Here is an 11840-nt window from a genome sequence, read left to right as displayed (position 1 = left end):
TAGCAGCAAGATATTTTGGATATAATAAGACTTTGAAGCTGATATCTAGGGATTTTTGGTGGCCTCAAATGTGGAAGGCAGTCAAAGATTTTGTATAATCATGTGATGTTTGCTCAAGATAAAAAATTCCTCGTCATCGACCTTTTGGACTTTTTCAGCCATTACCCATTTCAGAACAACCATGGTCTTCTGTTTCTATGGACTTTATCACAAATCTTTCAATCTCAAGTTTTTATGACTCTATATTCGTGATAGTAGATAGTTTTACCTAGATGGCACATTTTGTACCATGTACAAAATCTATCACAGGTGACGAAATAGCTAAGCTCTTTCTTGACAATATCTATCGCTATCATGGATTATCCAAAGATATTATATTAGATAGAAAAACTCAATTTGTATCAAGATTTTGCAGACTCTTTTCAAGATTCTAAAAGTAGATATAAAACTATCTTTGGCATTCCATCCTCAAATTGATGGACAAATGGAGCGTGTTAATCAAGTTTTAGAGCAATATTTAAGATGTACCATTAACTACCAACAAGATGATTGGACAACTCTTTTGCCATTGGCAGAGTTTGCTTACAATAACATGGTACATTCTTCTACAAAACAAACATCTTTCTTAGCTAATTATGGTTATCATCCACGATTGGATACTTTTGACTTTTCAAAAGTTGATAATCCTGCTGCAAAAGATTTGGCGATTCATTTATCAGAGCTACATGTAACGATGAAGGCATAGTTAAAAGAGGCTCAAGAACAACAAAAGGTCAATGTGGATGTCTGTCGAAAGAAACAACTACTATTCCTCTTGTGTGATAAAGTATGGCTACTTCATCGCAATATCAAGACCACTCGTCCTTATGATAAGTTGGACTATCCAAGGCTTGGACCATTTTCTATTTCTGCACAAATCAATCCAGTTGCATATTATTTTTATCGACAGGAGTCAATGAAAATCCATCCAGTATTCCACGTGTCTCTTCTTGAACCATCCAAGACAATAGACATACCAAAAAGACGACAAGCTCCACCTCCTCCTATAGAAGTGGAAAATAATGAAGAATTTGAAGTAGAAGAAGTCTTAGATTCAAGGCAGTGTCAAAATAAACTGGAATATTTTGTCCATTGGCACGAATATGATATTAGTAAACACACATGGGAGCCAGTAAAGAATCTTGCAAATGCAGCAAATGTAGTAGAGACTTTTTATTGATGACATCCATCAAAATCAAGATGAAAATCTTCTTTATAAAAGAAATAAGATCTAGGCAAGATAACATTCTACTTTCAATCCTTGTTTGTAGCTTCTTTGTAGTTGTGATGCTGAGGAGATGGAGAACCAACAACGAACGGATTTGACTTAAGAGCCTTCGTTTGTTGACTTACTGGATGAGACATTACGACTGTCACAACCTTCAAGACGATGCATCCGAGATGAAGATCTTCAAGAACGACATGTTCTTCTTTGAATAGATGGCGAGATACAACACGTTTGGTATCACAATTTGGGAAAGGACTCCCGATGTTAGGTGATTTTGCTGGAGGTAGGAACAATTCCTGATGGTGTTCCAAATATTGTATTCAAAGGAAGTTATGAAGGCCTCAACAATGATCAAATAATTGGATGGTCTTTCCACCCTGATATGAGATATTACCGATGGTTGAGAGGCCTTATAAATCATCTTCGAAGAGAACAAAGATCAGAGTATGTGGCAAATATAATTCGTCACATCATAGATTTCCTCAACATATGATGACCGCTCCTCGTGGAACTCATCCCTAGAAGAGGAGGTAATCTCATGGATATACTCATGTAAGCTAATATTTATATATACAAATAGGTGGAAGTAAGTAAAAGTAAGTAAAAGTAAGTTAATTCTATAGTATTTAATATGGAAGCTTCTTAAAAGCTACATAGACACTGCTTTGACTTTATAGGTGTCTTTAATTGACTTTTTGGGATTAGAAACGTGGTCAATAAGTTGGCCATGTGCCACACATGTTGTTAGCTTGAAGATCAAGCTAAGTATGTGGCCCACACGTAGAAAAACTTTCCTTGTAAGTCAAGGCATGTGTCCTTCAAAGTCAACACATATTGGAGGTCCTATAGAATGTTGCCAAGTAGCCCTTAATAAAATAGTATATATAGAGACAAGAGTGAAGCCTTCTTCACTCTTGTCAACTTCTTTCTTGCTTCTAGTCTAGTTTCAAGGGTCTCTAGTTTTCTTGTCTTTTGGCAATAGCCATTCTAGTTTCTCTTTCAATATACATACTTGTTTATTTATATTTTGTTACCTTTTTTTGAGTGAAGGCTTACTTCTCTCAATTGCTTTTTCATCGAGTTCTTGTCCTTGATAGTATGTCCATTATCTTATATGGTTCAAGAAGAGACACGTCGAACATTGGATGGATTTTCATTGACTCCAATAGGTGTAAAAGATATGCAATCAGATTGATTTTTGCAGAAATAAAAAATTATCCAAGCCTTCAATAGTCCAACTTATCACAAGGACGAGTGGTTTTGATATTATGACAAACTAACCATACCTTATCACCTATGTGGAATGGTGGTTGTTTCTTTCGATAGACATCCGTATTGAACTTTTGTTGTTCTTGAGCCTCTTTTAACTTCGCCTTCATCATTGCATATAGCTCTGAGAAATGAATTGCTAAATCTTTTGCAACAAGATTATTAATTTTTAAAAAGTCAAAAGTATCAAGTCGTGAATGATAACCATAATTGGCAAAGAAAGGTGTTTGTTTTGTAGAAGAATGTACTGTATTATTGTAAGTAAACTCTGCCAATGGCAAAAGAGTTGTCCAATCATCTTGTTGATAATTAATGGTACATCTTAAATATTGCTTCAAAACTTGATTAACACGCTCCATTTGTCCATCAGTTTAAAGATAGAATACCAAAAATAGTTTTATATCCACTTTTAGAATCTTGCAAAGAAATTGCCAAAATCTTAATACAAATTGAGTTTCCATATCTGATATAATATCTTTGGATAATCCATGATAGTGATAGATATTGTCAAGAAAGAGCTTAGCTATTTCTTCACATGTGATAGATTTTGTACATGGTACAAAATATGTCATCTTGGTAAAACGATCTACTATCACGAATATAGAGTCATAAAAATATGAGATTGGAATATCCGTGATGAAATCCATAGGAACAGAAGACCATAATTATTTTGGAATGGGTAATGGCTGAAGAAGTCCGTAAAGAAGATGACGAGGAGTTTTTGATCTCGAGAAAACATCACAAGATTGTACAAAAATTTTGACTTCTTTCCATATTTGTCGCCACTAAAAGTCCTTAGATATCAATTCCAAAGTTTTATTGTTTCCAAAATGTCCTGCTGCTGGAAAGTCATGACGAGCTTGAAGAACATGTAATCGAGCTTCACCTTCTGGAACATATAGGCATCCCTCAAAATATAATAGATTCTTCTTAAATTCAAATTTAAAAGTATCATGAGACTTTGAAGGATTTTCCTTAATATCACGAATAAGAGGATTAGAAGACATACTTGATTGAACTTGCTTGATGAAAGTTGAATCAACAGTTAGTGTTGATTTCATTGCTCAAAGATGAAGATGCTTTGGCTTCAAGAGAATTATTTGTTGTTTATCAAAAGCAGCATCTCTTTCCTTTGGTGAAAGATAAGATCATCTAGAGAGTGCATTTGACAAACCTTGTTATTTTCTTGATCCATAAGTGATCTTGAATTCGAGTCTTGATAAAGACATACTCCAACGAGCTTGGCAACGATTCAAAATATGTGTCGACATAAAATATTCAAAGTTCTTGTGATCCGTATATACTATGACTGGACTAGAAGTACCTTCTAGATAATGGCGCCATTCTTAAAATAATTCCATGATTGCAAGAAGTTCTTTGTCGTGGATCTCGTAGTTGATTTCGACTGCTGAAATTTTTTTGAAATGAAAAGCTATTGGGTGAAGTTTATCATTTGTTTCTATTTATGAAAATACGACACTCAAGGCAAAGTCTGATGTGTTTGTTTCCATAAAAAATAGCTTAGAAAATTTGATGCCATACAAGATTGGTGCAGAAACAAAGGCTGTCTTCAAAGCTTCAAATGCTACTTCTGCTTCTTGATTCCATTGAAATTTGTCTTTGCAAGTCAAACATGTAAGTAGAGCTGCAACTTGAGAGAAGTCTTTGATGAAGATCCAATAGTAGTTGGCGAATCCCAAAAAACATTGGACATCTCATACCATTTTTGGAATCTTCCAATCCATAATAGTTTGAACTTTCATAAGATCCATCATAAGTCCATCATTTGAAATGATGTATCCTAAGAAGTCGACTTGAGTAGTGTGAAATACACACTTTTCTATCTTTGCATAGAGTCCCGCATTTCTTAATTTTTGTAATACTTGGCAAACATGAAGTTCATGTTCTTCAGAGTTCTTAGAATAGATTAAGATGTCGTCTAGATAAAAGACAAGAAAATCATCTAAAAACTCCTAAAAGACATCATTCATTAAATGTTGGAATATTGTTGGTACATTTGTAAGTCCAAAAGGCATGACGTTGTATTCGAAATATCCATACCTTATTCGAAACGTAATCTTCCATTCATCTCTTTTTTTGATGTGTACCAAATTGTATGCTCTCCATAGATCTATTTTTGTATAGATCTTAGCTTGATTCAACTGATCAAGAAGTACACATATCAAAGGTAGCGGGTACCTATTTTTGATAGTAATTTTGTTGAGTCCTCGATAATCAACACACATCCACAATGATCCATCTTTTTTCTTCACAAATAAAAGTGGAGCTCCTGCTAGAGATTTGAAATGGCGTATGAAATTCTTGGCCAAATTCTCTTCAATATACTCCTTGAGTTCAGTCAACTCATTTTGAGATAAATTGTAGATTGGTCCAAATGGCGGTTGTGCTCATTTTTGAAGGTCAATTGAGCAGTCATAGGAACGATGTTTTGAAAGAGTATCCGCTATCATAATACGTGAAGTCTTGCTTGAGAATACTCCGGGCACTTGGCTATAGAAGGAAGAATGGAAATTGCAATAACAAAATCCTAATTCTAATAGAATATTAACAATGCTCTAATTAGACCATAATAATGCTCTAATTAGACCATAATAATGCTCTAATTAGACCATAATAATGCTAAACAAGCTTAATCAAATTCAAAAAAATTTCAAAGAAATTTCAAACAAACAATAAGAATTCTTAAATAAATATTAGAAAGATCACAAATATCACTCAAATATATCTCAATTCAATCTTAATTTAATTCTAGTTAAAATCCTATTGAACTTCATTAAAACTTTAGGCCAAAATTAATTGAATCTTAAATCTTAATAAAATCCTAAATCCTAAATCAAACTCTAATCAAATCTTAAACCCTAAATAAATCCTAACCAAATCCTAATCCAAATCCTAAATCCTAAATCAAATCCTAATCAAATTCTAAATCCTAAATCAAACCCTAATCCAAATCCTAATCAAACCTTAAACCAAATCTTAAACCAAATCCTAACCAAATCCTAAACCAAATGCTAATAATTCCTACAACAGATTTAAACTTCAATAACTAATGAATAAACTATCGATCTTAATTAAAATTTTGTACACTTCTTAAAAACTAAATTCAAAATAAGCACAAAGAAATTGAAAAGGATTGGAGTTACCAAATTGTTGATAATCTCAAAAATGTGCTCGGATATTGGCCGGCCTCCTTCTCCAATCTTGATGTTAATCTTCCAGAGCCAATATCTCTTCTTTATATTGTTTGATTGATCTAAAAATTCTAATACACATAGAAAAACAAGTCTAATATCCTCTCACATAAGTTTCACTCCAATCCAACTAGTAGATTGTACGAAATCTTAAAAATCCCTATTAGACCTAAAATTCTACTTTGTGAGACCTTGATCCATTTAAACCTCAATATCCCTTAATTTAACTGTTAGATCGAGCTCAAATTTACAACATATATTAAACACAACTAAAACCATAAACCCACAAAATTTCACCTGTGGACATATTACAAAACTCTTGAAATCACCCAAAACATAAACCCTATTTTATTTCATAAAACCCAAGTCATCCAAAACAAACCTTGACTTTACAAAGCTATTACAAAGTCAATACAGATTCAAATCATCCAAAATTAATACCCATAGAAACCCTATTCAATTTTCTATCGTATCCTACTCTCCAATCTCCAAAAGATTTCCAGAGTCGTCGTAGAGGCTCGGTTTTGTGTCCTAGGGTCTGATTTCGATCCTAGTTCATAACCGGCCTTCTCCGGGTATCAATATCTAGTTTTTTTAAGTAAATTTTTTCTAGAATTTATTCTTAACTTTCTTCTAAAGATGCCTATATTATTTATTTTTTCAATCTACTTTGATTTGCCTTACTTATGGTACTACAAAGTAAGTAGAAGCCACCTTTCTAAAAGGGAGCATTGGTATCCTTTAATTTTTCTACTCCTTTGAGTATTAACTATATTTCTAAGATAATTTGTTCTAATACTTTGAACTAAGATCTCCTAAATTATAATCTTCTCTACATTCTTTCACCTATTAATCGTGTTACATCATGACACCACATTCTTTGTCTCAAATACATCTTGAAAATCTTGATATTGGCTTGGAATGTCACTTGAAGTCATTCAACCAGTAGAAATAAGTGTGGCATAAATGACATAAGGTGATCCTTCTTTTGCAGCATGCAAGAAAGCACTTACACCTACAAATATAGGTTTAATTATACTAGACTTATGACTTTCTACTTGTTTAACTATACTCTTAGTTATACTTTCAAAAAAGTCAAGACTACGAGAAGTCTAATCTATTTTAGGATTATATTTATCTAGCCATGATAAACCTAAAATGACTAGATTAGAAAGAGATCTAATGATATTAAATATTACAAAGCTACTATGACCATTAGTTGCTATTTCTATAGGAAGGATTTCATGAGTAACATCTCTTGAAGACAATGGACGACCATCTATGACTTCTACATGAATAGGTTTAGTTTTCTTAGTAAAAATATGTTATGTCTTTTAGTAAATTTTTCATCTAAAAGACATGGTGAGGCTTTTGAATCTAGTAAGGCAGAGACTTTGAGATGTTTAGGTCCTAGAATAACATTTATCGTAAAATATGGACAGGATTTTGAGAAGAAGATAGGACCTTCACTAGGTGTTGTACAAGGTTCCAGGCGCACGGTCCCTATTGTAGCTAGACAAATTTGTTTTCCAACATGCTATCTTCTTTGATCGCCATACTCGTCATTTTATGGTTGCGTCACTTCTTTGGATAATGTTGAGCAGTGTGTTCAGATTCTCCACAATATAAGCATAATCCTTCCTAGTGACGATTAGTCTTTTCTTGCTCAGTAAGAGGTTTGAAACGTACTGCATCAATTTGCATATCCTCTACTTTCAAATGTATGTGTTGAAGAGATGTTGGTGTTGCTATTAAATTATAGTAACATTGAGGTCTACTTGTATGGTTCTCAAATTGAAATTCAAATAGGTGATTATCACACTTCACAGCAAAGTCAATTGCTTGACTCAATATTTGAGGATCAGGTAAGTTGAGCATTAATTTTTCTACCTCATATTATAATCCGTAGAAAAATTGGCTAATAAGTGCAGCATCATCTCACTTGATATCACTTGCAAGTTGTCAAAATTGTGAACTATACAATGTTACTGATCAATTGTTTGGTCATAAAATATGGATCTTGTTGGTTGTATCAAGAATTACATCATATTTTTCATATATGGATCGAAACTCTGTCAAAAAAGCCTGTAGATTATCCAATATTGGATCTCATCATTCAAAAAAAGATGAAAATCATGATAATGGTGAACCTAAAAGAAGCGTACCAATGAATCTAACTTGCGATCTTGGAGTTGGATAGTTTTGGGATTGAAGTTCAATCACAAGTTGTACTTGATTGATAAATCTTCTAAACTTTGATTTGGTGCCATTAAACTTCTCAAGTAGGGCAATTCTTGGTTCTCTAATAGTGGAAGGGCGTTTCACCATAGGAGAAGGGACATGATTTGGTGCAGATGGTGAAGCTGCTCCAATCATTTCTATATCTTCACTTTTTGCCAATCTTGTTGTTCTTTGTAGTGGTAAATTGAGTTGATGCATCGCAAGCATTAATTTCCTCAATTGTTCTTGCATTTGTACCATTGTACTCTTCATTTCAATAAGTTTTGCCATGATAACACTTAGAAAAGAGAAGATGTCTAATATTGCTCAAAACAAATAGAAGAGAGGACTTGAGAACAAAGAAAATACTAAGGACAATATCAGTTTAGAAGAGGGTAATCCGTAACTTCTAATATGCTTATGTCTTATCAAAAAAAAGAGGTAATCCACTCTTAATCAAGATTAGACAAAGTTGTGATATTGTAAGTGTACTCTTATCAATCTGTTAAGGACAAGAACATGATAAAAATAAATAAACAAGTAAGACTTCTCTCAAAGAAAGATGAAAAAATAGAAATAACTTCATATGTATATTAAGAAAGAAATTGGAATGGCTATTGCCAAAAGCCAAGAAGATTAGAGATCCTTGAAACTAGACTAAAAGCAAGAAAGAAGTTGACAAGAGTGAAGAAGGCTTCATTCTTGTCTCTATATATACTATTTTATTAAGGGCTACTTGGCGACATTCTATAGGACCTCCAATATGTGTTGACTTTGTAGGACACATGCCTTGACTTACAAGGTAAGTTTTTCTACGTGTGGGCCACATAGTTAGCTTGCTCTTCAAGCTAACAACATGTGTGGCACATGGCCAACTTGTTGATCACGTTTCTAATCCCAAAAAGTCAATTAAAGACACCTATAAAGTCAAAACAACGTCTATGAAGCTTTTAGGAAGCTTGCATACCAAATACTATAGAATTAACTTATTTTTATCTACTTTTACTTACTTCTATTTATTTATACATGTAATTACTAGCTTACATGTGTATGTCTGTGACTGTCTATGAAGGTAGAAGAAACTTTAGGTGAGCCATTGATTGGTGGAAGAAATCATAGGGATTTAGCAATAAGTTATAAATCACAAGGATTTTGACACAAGTTGGTGAACTATGGTAGTTTACTAAAGAAGTTTTAACAACTTCAACACGCTAATTGTATAATAGATTAGAATAAATTCTAAGATGGAACTACTTTGGAATTTTATTAGAAGTAGTAGGCCTTATTTAATTTAAAATTTTTTAGAGATTGAGGAATTAAGACGAAAAGTAGAGAAATTTATGATTAATAACCAACTTATAATAGTAGAAGATTAAGAAAAACTTTTAGATAATATAAAATCATCTAAAATAAAGAAAGTTAATTTTTTTTATTAGAAGAAGAAAAAATTTATAGTTATATATTGTGCTCTGATAATAAAGAAGAAATTACACAAGTTTATAGAGCTATCTAAAGAATTCGAAGGTTTTTTGGTATTGTAGGCACTATTGAACTTGATAACTATATTATTGAATTTAGAGCTTGGTACATTTGCCAAGTTGAGAAGAAATCAAATCTTCATTGTTATAACATTTGACAATTTTTTTGTTTTTTTTTTTTTTTTTTAATAATGTACAACTATTCAAAATTAAAAATTTGGCATTTAGAGATTATTGGATGCCAAATTTTAAGAACTTTTTAGAAGATCAATAAAAATTAGAAATCAAAGAGTTGGTGGTGACACTTTGTCAATTAAAAAAAATATGGACTTTGAAGTGAAGACTAAAAGTAGAAAGAATTTAAATAAAAATAAAGATAATATGAAGATAAATGAGAATAAAAACTTTTATTTAATTCTATTTTGAATTTCATGATGTGCTTCAATTCAACTACTTGTGTTAGAGGCTGAACAAGATATTGAAGCACTAGCAATTTTAATTGAAGGAAAAGGAGACTTAACATAATGCTTATCAATAGCTCATATGGTTGATATATCATATATATATATCATGGCCTATATGATGACATCATTTTTGATTGAAGATCATAATTAATATCAAAGTTTTAAAATTTTCTTTTTGAAATATTGAAGGTGGATATCAAACTTTCCTTTGTCTTCTATCCTCAAATTGATAGTCAAATACAATGAGTTTTAGAATAGTTAATAGTATATCATAAATACTATTCTAAAATTTTGATTCTTTATATTCTTACTAAAAGTATTTTTTTTAATAGCCTTATTATTTTATTTCAAATCATCTTTGGTTTTTTTTATTTTTTATTTTTTTATATTAACTAACCTTAAATTTGGTAGAAGAATAGATAGATAGATAGATAGATACATATAAAATCAAGAAAGAATTTTGGTATTTCTTTTTCATAAATTACTTTTTTACACAATATAAAATGTGCCATGTTTGTAAATTAATCTACAACAATATAGATAGTATCAAATATAAGAGATAGTAGCAAATTAGTAATAAAATCTATTAATATTGAAGACCATGGTCACTTTGGAATTGATAGTGGCTGTAGAAGTTTTTAAAGGTGATGACAAGAATTTTTTGATCTTAAACAAATGTCACATAAGAAGACAAAGTCCTTCATGATCTTCCATGTTTGAAGCTAGTAAATATTCTAAGAGATAAGCTTTAATGTTTTTTTCAACTAAAAATGTTTTGCAACTAGAAAATCATGATGAGATTAAAAAACACAAAGTTGCATCGATTCTTCTGGAATACATAAAAGATCTTCACAACATAAAAGATCTTCCATGAATTTGAACTTATTGTTGTTATGACATTGCTGAATATTATAAATTAATAAGTCTTTATTTGACACTACATAAATTTATTTAAATAAACTTGAATCAATATATATAACTATACAAGTAATATAAAGATAAAATTATTTTGGCTTTAAGAAAGCAATATATTGCTAATGAAATGTTGCTTCTTTGGCATTTAGAGCAAGTTATGATCTCTTTAATAAAGTGTCTAATAATCTTTGCTGCTTCCTTGGTTGCTATGTTATTACAAAATCAAAATAAGATAAAGACTTATTCTGATAAGCTTGGCAATAATTCAAAACCCAATCTAACATAAAATACTTCAAGTTTTTGTGATCTATATATATATAATCATGTAATATGTAGTACTTTCTAATAAGTGATGCTATTTTTATAAAGAATCTATAATCTCAAGAAGCTCTTTATCATAAATCTCATAATTGATTTTTGTAGCTAAAAATTTTTTAGGATAGAAAAAAATTGGATAGAACTTTCTATCTTTTTTATTTATAATTGTACAACTTCTAATGCAAAGTTAGAGGCATCAATCTTCAAATAGAAGACCTTCATAAAATTTGGATGTATTAAGATTGGAGCTCTTATAAAAGCTATCTTTCAATCTTGAAAAGCTCTTTATACTTGAGATTTCTATTCTAATTTGTCCTTAGGTATCAATAGAGTGAAAAAATAGTAACTTGAGAATAATTCTTGATAAAAATCTCTTATAGAAATTAATAAATTTAATGAAATATTATATATATTTTACATTACCTTTGGAGTTGTCTACTCCATTATAGCTTGAATTTTCTTTGGATCTATCAATAGATCTTTATTGAATATATATATATATATATATATATATATATATATATATATATATATATATATAATTCTACTTTTGGCTAATAAAATATATATTTATCCAATTTGGCATATAATCCTATATCTCATAATTTTTGCAAGACTAATCTCATATGTTCTTCATGTTCTTTAAGAGTCTTAGAATAAATTAAGATACCATAAAGATAGAAAATTATAAACTTAT

This window comes from Physcomitrium patens, chromosome 3 (genome assembly GCF_059467195.1).
Source record: "Physcomitrium patens ecotype Gransden chromosome 3, ASM5946719v1, whole genome shotgun sequence".
NCBI lineage: Eukaryota > Viridiplantae > Streptophyta > Bryopsida > Funariales > Funariaceae > Physcomitrium > Physcomitrium patens.
Note: the sequence above shows the minus strand (reverse complement) of the source record.